We start from the raw sequence: 13262 nt of genomic DNA on the forward strand, positions 1-13262 counted from the left end.
ACTCTGCTCTTGATTGCTCCAGGTGTGAAAAAGTTTCAATTGTAGTAGGAACAAACAAAGAAAACATGAATGGCATCCTGAAGTACACTCTCAAGTTCTGAAACATCCTCAGCTTGGTCACAGACACACCCCCAGCATGCAATGCACATTCCAGATGGTATCAGGCCAGGTTTACATCCAGAATTGAGTTGCTTTTCCTCCCAGGTTCACCCTCCTCACTTTCCCACCTGGGAACCAACAGGGGTCATACTTCGGTCAGAGGACGGGCACTGTAGAGCAGGGCCATGCTTATGGGGGCGGGGGGAATCACTTCATTCCACACTGTCTACTGAAAATGCATCTCTTAAACCCCAAATCTCCTAAATCCCCTCTCTCACTGCCTGGTAAAATAAAATTCCAAAGTCTGCATGATTCAATGAAACTGCACTGAAACTCTGAAGAGGCCATATCCAGGCGGAAGGCCCTGCAGTGCTTGGCCTGGTTGACAGGAACAGGCTGAGGGAGAGATGGAATGCTGCAGGTAAGATCCAGGCTTATCTTGGGTACCTTTAGTCCCTAGCCATTGACTACCAACCTCTGCATCTGACCTAGCATAAACTCCTGCGTCATGAGCTGAGCTGGCTCCAGCTTCCACCGCCCTGAAGCTAAGAATGCTCCCTCTGCAGCCTGTGGAAGATTCCCTGCTCTGCAGCAGCCCCGCCTGCCGCTCCCACTGGTGTACTGGTACGTGCACTGATTTACCAGTTTCTTCTGAACTGTGACCTTGAGTTCGTGCAACCTCCTCACACTACAGCCAGTCGTCCCCGGTAACCTGAATCAGTGTCCGGGCCTGGGTCACTCATCTGGCTCAGGGGAACCATCTCTTTTCATTTCCCTTGCCACAAGAGCGGTTTCCTCATGTACGTGACCTCTGCTACTTGGGGCTAAGTGAGAGGCACTAGAGACACCTCCGCCCTGGGCCGCACCGACATCAGGTCACTGGCTCCCACACGGGCGCCCCGCCCTCTCCGGGCCGGGCCGCGACCCCTGCGGCAGCGCGGGCCTCCTCCCGGGCGTGGAGGATGAGACCGGGCCGCGCCAGCGTGAGTTGGGGGCTCGGGGAGGCCGGGCTGCAGCAACCGCCCATCCCGCGGCCCTGCGTTCACCTGGCGCCCAGGTCAGGAGCACGTGGCGTGCCAGGCCAGGTGCCTCGCTCGCCGCCGCTGAGTCGGGGCCGGTCAGCCCCGCCCCGGTACCCGGAAGTCCCGCCCCGCGCTGCGCCTGCGCCTGAGTGTGCTCCTGCTCCTCCTGTAATGTGCGAGTGTCCGGGAGCTGCCAGCCTTAGGGCTCAGAATTGGCGGGCTCTGGTGGGAACCCGTGCTTGGTCCTCCGTGCTGGATTGACCTGCGGCACGGTTAAGGGTTTGCCGCCCCAAGTCTCAGAGTCTGCCCTGGGCCGCCCCTCAAGGTGCAGTTCCCCCAGGCTGCACGTCGGGGCCTGGGCTGCCTTCTGAGAGGAGCAGGCCCTGCTGCGCTGCCCCCCCCCCCCCCCCCCCCCCCCCCCCGTGTGTATGTTCGCAGCAACGCTGCAGCCCAGAGCGCCCGGGGCAGCTTTACGGGAACCCTGAGGCCTGGATTCCAGCTTCAGGATGCAGAGTGTGAAGACGAGGTTACAGCAGATCCAAAGATCTAACTGGCTTTTATTGTGTCTGAAAATAGAAACGAAGTTGGCCATGAGCAGGGCAGAGGAGTTTGGCTTTACATGCAGGAGAGGCTAAACAAACGGCTACTCCGTTATGGGGCTAAAACAGAAGGAACCTCCTAGCTTGCTGATTCAGGCCGGCTGGAGCCTGTATTTGCTTCAGGAAGACTGACCTCATTGGAAGTTCAGTTTGATCACCAGGCAGTTATACAAGCTACTCCATTCTGGTTTGGTCTGCTATGCAGGGGCCTAGCTCAGGAACTCAGTAAAAAATTGCCTCTCCTGAACAGGCTTTAACAGGAGTAATTGGTCTTCAGTCCTCAGCATCCTTGCCTTTTTTTCAGTAAGTTCCCAAAATCCACTGAGTGAGAGCCACTGGTTCTGGTGGACATCCCATAACTGTGGCCACTCTAGGAAGTCAGGCTCCCCCATACTCCACCTGGAGAATTTCAGGCAGAGAATTAAGTAGCTCCTTGCCTCACTTAACCACTTCAAGTTTCCACTCCTCAAGTGAAGTGGCCTTGAACCAGATTTACCTGTAAAGTCTTTCAGTCTCACATGCGGTTTGACTTGTGAGCAATCATTCTCCATCCTGGCTGAGAAAGCAATTTCAGTGAGTACTCAGCTTAATTGGTTTGCACCCACTCATCAGACCTCCCAGACTCCAGTTAGCTGGCAATATGTGACAGTCACGTGACCTCAGTTTTTTGCTTAAAAAAATTAAAAACGAGTCAGAATTACAAGATAGAACTGTCACCACCATTTTTGCAACATTTATAGCAGTATATTATTATAACAGGATATTACTTATTATCCCAAGGGGTAATGTAAAGTAGAGCCTTCCACATCTTGCACCTGCATGAAAATTGGAAATCAATGAACGGAGGATGTAGCAAAGTAAGCCCATAGGAGGATCTTCCTAAAGGAAGAAAGAAAGAAAGGGAAAGGAAACATGTAGTCCAATGTAGAATGTATCTCTTATTCTAAAACATGAATTCTAAATTTTCATTAGGTAACATTTCCCATCACTGACAGGCAGTCTGGAAGGGGCTTACTGAGCATCTTGTGAAGCCCTGCAAGGGATTCTGGCGTGAATGTATGTAGCTCAAGGATGTATAGAATCAAGATTTAGAGATTCAGTGTCAGGAAAGAGAAAGAAAACTTTCTCGAATGGATATTCTTTATCCATTAACAACTACTTCTTTTGGTGAGGTGGGGTCACAGTGTTTTCATTCCTTGATAATTGATTGAACACTGATTTGCACAGTTTTCTTTATGTGTTGTGTTTTACAGCTACAGTGATAGCACAGGTTAAATAGCTATGTCTTCTAGACATTAGCAAGAGGGGACAACATGATTAGCAACAAAATACCATCCTGAATGGAATTTTCCCTTGTCATCTAATCAAGGTGCTATGGGCTCTGTCCCCGAAATTCATACTGAACTCCTCCCTGTAATGTGAAGGAGCAGGAGGTGAGTAGGTCACAAGGACAGAGTCCTCATGAATGGGATCTGTGCTCTTGCAAACAGATGAATGGAACCTCTGCTCACTCTGCTCCCTGCCAGTTGAGCACACAAGATCAAAATTGGCAAACCCAGAAGGGACCTTCACTAAGAACCTCAGGATGTCTGCACCCTGCTCTTGGGCCTCCTGCCTCAGAATTGTGAGAAACACATATTTGCTGTGAAGAGTCTGGTGTTCTGTTACAGTAAACTGAGTAGTGATACTGGTCCATTGGACATCAGGAATGGATCCTTATTCCCCAGAATAAGGAATGCTGAGGCTAGCATAGAAAGCAGTTTTAAGAAAGGGACAGAGACAGACTTCTCCAAAGAGCAGAGTTCCTAGAGCTGGTGTCTGCGGGAGGGGGTGTGTCTTGCTCTTCATAGACCCCAGAAACCCTCTTTTTGATTATTGTCTTCTCTTTCTTCCTGAGAGCAGGGACAGGAGCATGAGGGCAGAGGTTAGCAACCCACTTTCTGTTTGATAACAGTCCTCATCCTCTCCTGACCCCATCATTCATTAGGTGCCCTGACTACCCAACCTTCCCCTGCCTCAGCTTGCTGAGGAATGTAACAGGTCCTAATGTGGGGAGCATGTTAGAGATAGTTTCAGGACAGCTGGTGCCAGACCAGAGCACGTGCAACCATCTGCTCCTGTGCTGGACACCGTGAACGCCGTGGGTGTGGCTGAAGAGGCAAGCCGAGGTTCTGCCCAGCTCATCCAACACACCAGAGGGCTGTGACCATGGGTGGACACCCACAACAAAAGCTCGCAAACTGCGCTGAATCTCAAAGCCTTTGGAGGAGCAGAACGGAACAGAGCTGGATGGCATCAGAGAGAACAGCTGACGCTCGCTCCCTGCAGCCCCTGCCACCGCCGAGGAGGAGCCAAGCACAGCTCCTCGACTAAGACACAGCGTGGTGAGCATGCCCTGGGTTCGGCACTAGGAGGAACAGGTTAGGTTAGGATAGGTTTGTGGGGACGTGTAAGGCCTGCAGGGAGCATGATAAAGTGAGTTAACTGGCCAGTCGACTCTAGTCCATAAGACGCCAGCGACACCTGCCAGCTCAGGCCAGGCAGAGTTGCAGGTAAATTGCTTTTTGGCAAAGAAAGCATGTGGGGGTTAGCACAGTGGGCCAGTGTTATACAGTTATTCTCTTAGCCTGGGTCCCACCATTCTCCTCTGTCTGTCCCTTGTCACTGGGACACAGATAGATGTTCCCTAGGAACAGGTGACTGTAGTCCTTTTTTCTGCAGACCTGGGTGCAGCCCCCTTTGCTAGAAGGCAACACTGTTCTTCAGGGAAGCAGTTCGTGAATACCTCTGTAACTAGAAAAGCCCAGAAATCCTGAAAAACAGGATTTTGTGGTTTTTTTTTCCATATTTCCCTTGACCCAGGGCTGTCCTACTTTTAAAACTACAGGTCCCCTGTCTTAGGAAACCCCTCAATCCCTGGCTAGCCAGCCGAAATGACCAGAATTCTCTCTAGCCTCATGAAATAATGGAGGTAAACAAGATTTTCAGAAGGACTTTCAAGATTTTCAAGATTTTCAGTGAACTGCCAAGGACCAGCAAGGTGCAGGGGAAAGGAGGCCAGAAGTAGAACTGCTTGGTTTTATCGTCATCTCCCAGGGAGGCCCAGCTCGACATCTGTTTTCTTCAAGTTCAAGATCATTCCTCCACCTGGATCCCATCAGTTGAGGACCTGTTGTGTGAAATATAATGTGGCATTTGTTCTGGCTTGAATCTGTTGCTAATGGGTAGGATCCCCAAATCCCTGTATCTAATGAATATTGAGAGTTTGCTCTGAAGGGAGCTGGCCACTGAACACACCTCCCTCCCTGCCTTCTTCCCCCTTCTTCTCCTTCCTTCTTTTCCTTCCTTTCTTCTTTCCTCTCCCCATTAATTACAGATACTATGGTAAATAGTAGGGATAAAGCATACCTTTGAAATAGCTTGTGTCTTGAGAAGATTACGTTACAAACACTGCCTTTTTTAACTGAGGTCCAAATTTTGAAAAAGAATGTCAAATGCCCATGAGTTACAATGGTTTTTCTTTCAAGATGAATATGTCTTACTTGAGCAGAAGCAGAGCAGAACTGGACAGCAGCTTTCCTTCCCTACCCTGTGAGGTTGCCTGCTTTGCTGAACAAAGCTTGCCACTGGGAGAGGTGGCACTGCCCTTTAGCCACCAGCCTCTCAACACTTCACACTTCAAACAAGGGAATAGCTGACATTCACCTAGTGCGTCCCATGTGCCAGCCTCTGTTCTAAGAGTGTTAGAAATTACAGTGACTCCTTTAATCATCTCAGAAGGTTCACTATATGTAGAGAAGCTGAAGCACAGAGAGGTTGAGGGAACTGTCACAGGTTGTCATTATGCAGGCATCCACACAAGCATCCATCCACCCATGCATGCATCCATCCACTCATCTGTGCATCCACTCATCCATCCACCCATGCATGCATCCACCCATCCATCCACCTGTGCATGCATCCACCCATCCACCCACCCGTGCATGCATCCACCCATCCACCCACCCGTGCATGCATCCACCCATCCATCCACCCATGCATGCATCCCTCACCATATTAATCCTTGCATCCACCCATCCATCCATCACCCATCTGTGCATCCATGCATCGTTATAGAAGCATACACATACACAGATGCTTCTCATGCATACATGTCGTCCCAATACACCCTTAGGACAAGTATAAAATGTCCTAAATCAAAAATGCACTTACTACACTTACTACACCACCTTCAGAACATCCCAGCTTAGCAGCACAGTGCACTGTAGAGTGTCACTTGCTAGCCCTCATGATGGCGGGGCTGACTGGGTGCTGCTGCTCACCCCTGCTGCCTGGCATGGAGAATATCAGAATGTTAGTGCAATTCTGGGAAAAGATCCAAATTCAAAATGCGGAAGAATGTTTTCTGCTGAGTGTCTCACTTTCACACTATTGCAAAGTAGACATGCTGTGAATTGGCTCCTAAGTCCAGGGCCACCTGGATGTCCATGTGTGCAGCACAGACTCAGACCCAGGACCCAGCAGCTCTTCTCCAGCCTCTGCGCTACACTTCTGTCCACTGATGCAGCATTTTATGCTTGTCCTGAAAGCAGATCAGGAGCAACATCACGAGGCAGGAGGGGTAGCTAGGGGACATAGACTTGGTCCACTGGGTGATTCTCCCTCTACCAGGAAAACCAGATCCATATAGCACTGGGATAAGGGATGGGAAGCAGCTGTCAGAGTAGCTGTGAGAGCAGACATCACACAGGGACTCTGTGCCTGTTTCTAATCTCGTTCTTCTCTCCAGGGCTTTCCAGAGCCATCATTACTATCACATGGGCCTGTTGTGTCAGTCAGCCTTTCGTCACTGTGACCAGAGTACCTGAAAACAGCAGTGGGAAGGAGGACATCTATTTTGGCTCATGGATTCAGTGTTTCAGTCCATGGTCAGCTGGCTCAGTGGCTCTGGGCCTGAGCTGAAGCAGAACATCATGGCAGAAGTGGTGGTGGAGGAAAGCCACTCAGTTCATGGCACCAGGAGGGCAGGGAAGAGGGAAGGAGGAGAGGAGCAGGGGTCAGGGGAAGAGGAGTCCTTCCAGGGCACTCCCATGGTCTGCCTCCCATCCACCCAGCTTCATTTCTCCTTGCAGGGCATCTCCTCTGTCTTCCCAGACAGGCAGGGCTCTTTGACCCTCTCCTGGGCCAAACCTCATGTCCCTTCTAAAGCCATGTTGGCCCAAAACCTTTCAGGTGGATGTGGGATATGTCAGTTCATGTCAGACTAATAAATCACCTGGGCATCGTAGGGCAAGTGCGCTCTTCCACGTGGAGAACCCCCATGGGCTAGTGAAACTGGCTGTGTAGCAGCCCAGGGGGGAGAGTCTGGTTTTCCTAGAGATCTGGACAGGCAGGACCTCTCCTTTCCTAAGGTCTCTACCTCCAGCCCCTCACCTGATTTCATAATGAGGCTCTGAGCTGAGGCAAGCAGCACAGAGTTGTGGCAACAGAAAAACCCGGCCACTCCGCCCTGCTGGCCGCCTGGCCAGCCCTGCCATTTGAAAATCTCATGTGGTGAACTCAGGCTGCCCTGCCTGAGACCACCCCACAAGATGCTAAGCAGGCCTCCAGGCCAACTTGGTGCAAGGATGCAGGAATGGTGCTGGCCAGGGGGCACCGCCAGCCCTTGCTGCCTCGTGCTGCCGCTCAGAAGGGGACATACAGAACGTCCCGCAGTGCTTCCTGTTCTATGCACGAACAATTTTTTTCTGCTTGGAAGGCTCACTCCCATGTCATCTTCCCATAGCCGACACTTTCTTGTCACTCCTGACCCTCAGGATATGCAGAGTGTCCCTGATGGGTGCTCTGTTTCATAAACTTCTAGCTCATTTCTCTCATCATAGTTGTCATTGAATGATGACATTCAAGTTTATTTTGTGACTTTTTCCTCTTTGGAATGAAGACTACAGAGGAACTAACTTGGGCTTATTCACCAAGGAACCCCCCAGCATCCAGGTGTTCATTTAATGCTTGCTAAGTAAACAAATGTCTAAACTCTGTAGTTCAGTTCTCAGTGAAACCATTTTTAAAATTGGAGAGACAAACAAATGAAAGGGGAGCTGGGAACCCCCTTCACTGCAGCATCACGTGCACCTGCCCCTTCTTCCACCTGCACAGTGTGGGGCAGTGCAGGTGAGAAAGGTGTGGCCGGGTTCTTCTCCCCTGTGGAAGCCACTCAATGCACATAACAGTTATTTAATGATGCAATAAAATCTCATAGAATCAATACCATGGACACCTCCCATCCATCGGTCTGGCTGCTGGAGAAACAAATGACTGGAGAAGCAAACTAAGCCCAAGGAGGTTGCGGAGCTGTTGGGACCCTGTGCTCAGCAAGATCCTCACTAGTACGCTGGGGTGAGCTGACGAATCTTATATCTTAGTACCACAGACCAGTGGTGTTCTTACAACTTGTTAAAGAACAAAATATAATTGGTTGTTTTGCCCTGTGTGGTTGTCCATTCTGGGACTTGGTGACCTCCACACCAAGGCTGTAAGGGACCCAACACATAAAATCATACTCTCACCATAATAGGAATTTCAGGAAGGAGACTGAGCTGGGGGAAGGAACTGAGAGAAGATTACTGCCATCTTTGCAGGCAGCAATTTGAGCATGTGTAGCGCTCGCTTAAAGCCGAAGGGCAAGGTCAGCACAGAGTGTTAAAGGGGCTTCTGTGGAGTGCTGGTTGGACATAGAAATGCAACTGCGTTTAGACTGGTGGCTGCCATGGGTGGCGGTGAGGGGGAGCTTCAGATCAGGGTGGGTCTGAAGCCCCTGCGGCCACGAGGGAGTTGCTGTGGAGTGGAGACCTGCTGGACGGGCTGGCTGTGAGCCCCTGCTCTGACTAGTGAAGCGGTGTTCTGCCTGCAGAAGCTTGTGTCCAGTAACCCAAGAAAGGCCTTTCTTAGTACACGGCCACTCTGGTCAATGGCCGCAGGTCCTTCTGGAGAAGGCAAGGAGGGAGATGTGCAGGGCCAAGCTGGCCTTGTGCCTCCAGGAGCCTGGCCTCCCTTTCACTCAGGGGCTGGAGCAAGGGCAAGGCAGGAGGGGGACTCAGGAGGACATTGAAGGAGGGGACCACTGTCAAGGGCTCAGGGGCCATCCCTGAGTATGCCTGACCTGAGAGCCGGCACCTCCTCCAATCCTGCAGACTCATGCCCTGGCCTCCCTCCTGTCCAGGTCCCACTGGGCTGTGACTGGGCAAGACTGAGGGTCATGGAGAGGCAGAAGGGCCCACAGTGGTGACTCACTGCCAATTCCTCACCTGAGGGGACACCATGCCACAATCAATACCAAAGATGCACAGGTCAGATTATTCTGATCCCTGCTTGGGCCCTGCACCAGGCTGTGACCTGGTGCTCCTGTTGACCCTCACACCCAGGACCCCAGGACTCCAAGGAGTTCCTTTCTGGCCTGAAGTCAACACCACCTCCACACACTGTCCAGTGACCAGGATCCCAGAGGGGCCCTCTAGAAAGTCCACTCCCTGGAGTCTGGGAAAGGGACAGTCTCTATGTGGTGGAAGGGAAGACAGCTTGGCGCAGTCCCCTTGGGAGCAGCACTCACAGGACAAGTCGGCACCACCTCACCCAGCAGTGGCTATGCCTGCTGGTCCCCTGTGCCCATTGAAGGAGCCTGGTCTTTGCCGGAGTGCAGGCCATGCCTGGCAGGTGAGGGAACACCTGTGTCTGAGACACTTCCTTCACCCCAGGGACAGTGGACAAGTCCATATCAGACCTGGTTGGCTCAGGGCCCAGGTGCATTGTGGGCACACATTGGGGGCCCCATTTTTACAACCCCAGCTACAAAAGCTAGAAGAGACAGAAACAGGAAGAAGGGACACTGCTGACTCTGCACAGCATCTAGAAAGAAGCAGCTCTGGGGACTTGTGATTATTTCTGACTGCTCTCAGGACCACAGTGGTGTCCCAGCAGAACAGGAACGCACACATCTGCTCTCAGTGTCTGCCAATTCTTGAGGCGCCCAGAGCCCGCTTGCTGAGTGGTAAGGCTGACTCCTGCCTCGTGACAGAGGTCTCGGCTCTTCCAGTGTTCTGAGCCCCTGAGCATCCACAGAGTGTACATGGATAAAAATGACCTCAACACTTGAACTGAAGCCTGGAGGCCCTCTTAGAAGATTGAAGAGGATCCACCTCATGGCCTCCTACTGTAATTGAAAAACAACTTACAATTAATGGCTTCTTGCTTAACTTAAAGCATGCTTTGTTGCATTGCAAATTCAGTGCACATTTGCCTGCCTACCAGGTCTTGCAAATAAGCATAGTTACGTTGTACAAACAAACACTATTTTAATTTCAAGAGAAAATTAATCTTCCCTTCTTATCTCGTTAAGAGAAGCTATTTTCTTCTTCCTCTCCTGAATTCATTTCCTCTGAACCCTGCCCCCTCCCCCAGTTGCCTTCACAACTTGGGATTTGGGGCAGATTTAAGCTGATAGGGACTTTTACAAAGCAGTTGCTTTCCCTAGCTTGTTTGGTTTGTTTGGAGCCAGATGCTTCTCATCCTCCCTGGGAAATTTGTCTGTTACTTGTGGGGTTCTGGGCCTACAGCCTTGCAGGCCTTTGATCCATGTAGCAACACACAGAGATGGACACTTATAGCATTGAAAGTACCCACCCTCCAATCAGTTGGGACAAATGCCTACAGGGACAGAGAGCATTTCCATCCCCCAAGCACCCCGTGCCCTTCCCAGAAGACCCCACACCAAGCAAGCCCAGCCCAACTCCCATCGCAACAGGCTGGTGCTTCTAACTGAGATGGCCATGAGTTGTGCACTCTGGTGTGTGCTGGGCTTCATTCATGACCCTGGTGTTGTTTGTGTGAGCTATGCCTGTAAGGAGCCATCCACAGGAACCCAGCTACAAACCAGAGAAGACAAGGCAGCAACTGGACAAGGCTGGCCCTGCTCGAGCTTCAGAAACAGCTCTGAGCATCTTCCAGGGCCTTCCATTCATTTTCAGGGCCTGTGGAGCAGTTCCATTCTCTGTGGACATGACCTGTCCAGTTCTCCATCTGTTGCTGGACGCTTGCACCATTTCCAGTTTGGGACTATTATTTAAAAGCAGACAACAAAAAACAAACAGAAAATCTGTTCTCAGCAGTCACGTACCTCTGTGCAGGTGTGCATTCTCATTGCTGGGGGTTGACACCTGGGAGCAGAGCCTCCGAGTCACACACAGTAGGTCACTCTGTGCTAACAGCTAATGGTTTTAAGATTCTATCCTTGCTAATACTGTCCTGGGAATCACACAAGAAGCGTCAAATGGCTCTCACAGAATGGGAGAAACCAGACTATTTCACACCACCAGGCATGGAGGAGATCAGCACTCCAAAATCCAGACCACCCCTGACCAACTTTTCATGACATTTATAGGCTCTCTAGTGTCACAGATTTTCTACTCTAAAACAGTACATAATTGTACACAAGGTTTCAAAAAACAATAAATGACTGTGCACAAGGGCCTTGGAGTGGGAACTGTTCACAGAGGCAGACTGTGGTAAGGAGCTGGCTCACAAGGTCTTCTCTATCTCCAGCCTTGAACCAGGAGCCTTCACAGGGGCATTTATACTTCAAAGGGACATGGTTAGGTCCCAGGGAGAGTCCTTTAAATTCCAAAAGTAGCAGTGAATGGTGCTGATTAGCTGTCCCTCCCTAAGCCCAGCTGGAGGGGACAGGGGCAGAGAACTGTCACTTGCCCAGGCCCTGTTGTTAGAGACCTGGTCTTTGGTTTACTTTATATACAGGCCTAGTCAGTTACCTACTACAGTACTGGGTGTTGGGAGGGGTTTTTTGGTTTGTTTGTTTTTAGTGTTGCCAGGGACTTAACCCAGGGGCGCTTTACCATTGAACCACATCTCCAGACCTGTTTACTTTTTATTTGGAGACAGGGTGTCACTAAGTCACTCAGAGCTTCAATAAGTTGCAGAGGCTGGCCTTGAACTTGTGATCCTCCTCTGCCTCCACCTCTTGAGTCTTTGGGATTACAGGCGTGGGCTCCCACGTCCTGCTATTGTGAGGTTTTCTAATGCTGTCCATTAAGTGATTATCTTATTGTGTTTGTAATTTGAATTTCCTGGTGAATAACAATGTTGAACATCTTCCATACACTGATTGGCCCTTGTATATCTTCTTCTGAGGATGCCTATTCAGTTTCCCCCATGTTTTAGTGGATCATTTGTTTTCTGGTTGCTGAGTTATGATAGCTCTGTACACATTCTGGATACAAGTCCTTTGTCAGAGATGTAGCAGATATTGGCTCTGGCACTTATTAGCTGTGGTAGAATTTAAACAAAGCAAAGTAGACATCCTGGAAACTTGTTGAAATCTTCATGAATTAAACAACAGATTCTGGACTGTGGCGGCAGGCATGGAAGAGGAATTTGGCCAGATCCATTCAGGGTTGCTCCTGCTGTGCCAGGTGACCAGAGCCACCTGCATAGCCCCCTGCAGCTGACTCTGACTCCTGATTCCATCATAACACATCTCAGGCAGCAACACTGTTCTGCAAATAAGTTCTGGTTAAATATGATGCAAGGGAAAGTCGCCACCTGAGTTCCAGGCAGGCGGAGTGGAGGAAGGTATCATGTTTAGAGAGTGGGTGGCTGCTCTGTCTACCAGAGCAGAGAGACCACCCAGGGCCCCAATGTGCCTGTGTACATACTTTACCATGGGACACCCACCTGGGAGGGGGTCAGCTGGCATATAATAATGCTGTAATAAATAATAGTAAAGGAAAGTAATATTAAAAGTGGTGGAGCATGAGCACCGTGAAACAAGCCTGTAATCACTGCTACTCTGGAGGCTGAGGCAGGAGGGTGGTAAAGTTCAAGGCCATCCTGGGCAACTTCGAGATGCCCTGTCTCAACACTAAAAAATACAAAGGGCTGGGGTGCAGCTCAGTGGTAGAGCGCTTGCCTAGAATGCAGGAGGTGCTGGGTTCCATCCTCAGAGCTTGAAATAAAAGTGGAGAAGTCACTGTGAAGGTACAGGGTAACACCCATCCTTCTACTGACATTCGTTTATCTGTTTTATCTATCTATTTATCTATTTATTTATTTCTTTATTGGTACCAGGGATTGAATCTAGGGGCTCAACCACTGAGATCCGTCATGGCCCTTTTTACTTTTTATTTTGAGACAAGTTTTCGCTAAGTTGCAAGTGTCCTCACTAAGTTGCTGAGGCTGGCCTTGAACTTGCAATCCTCCTGCCTCAGCCTCCTAAGAAGCTGGGATTACAGGTGCCTTGACAAAACAAACTTGCCTTTGAGTGGTGGTTGGACAGCCCCTGGCCACCACAGCCCTCCTGTTGCTTAGAAAACTGAAGAAGTTGTTAAGGATAACTTGGGCAGGCAGTTTTGTTTCCTCACAGGATGACTTGGCTGTCCAGTGCATCTACCCACTGACTTCTCTGTTCCTCTCTGAACCTGCAGGCAGAGCTTGGCATTGAGACTCAGGCAGATCCAGGAGGCACAAAGCCTGGCTC

General features: G+C 50.3%; 1 pseudogene; it reads right to left on the minus strand.

Moving 5' to 3' along the window:
• Positions 1-13262, minus strand: part of LOC124961206 (cancer-related nucleoside-triphosphatase homolog) — a 63509-nt pseudogene that overhangs the window by 12763 nt on the left and 37484 nt on the right.

Source organism: Sciurus carolinensis, chromosome 12 (assembly GCF_902686445.1).
Source record: "Sciurus carolinensis chromosome 12, mSciCar1.2, whole genome shotgun sequence".
Classification (NCBI taxonomy): domain Eukaryota; kingdom Metazoa; phylum Chordata; class Mammalia; order Rodentia; family Sciuridae; genus Sciurus; species Sciurus carolinensis.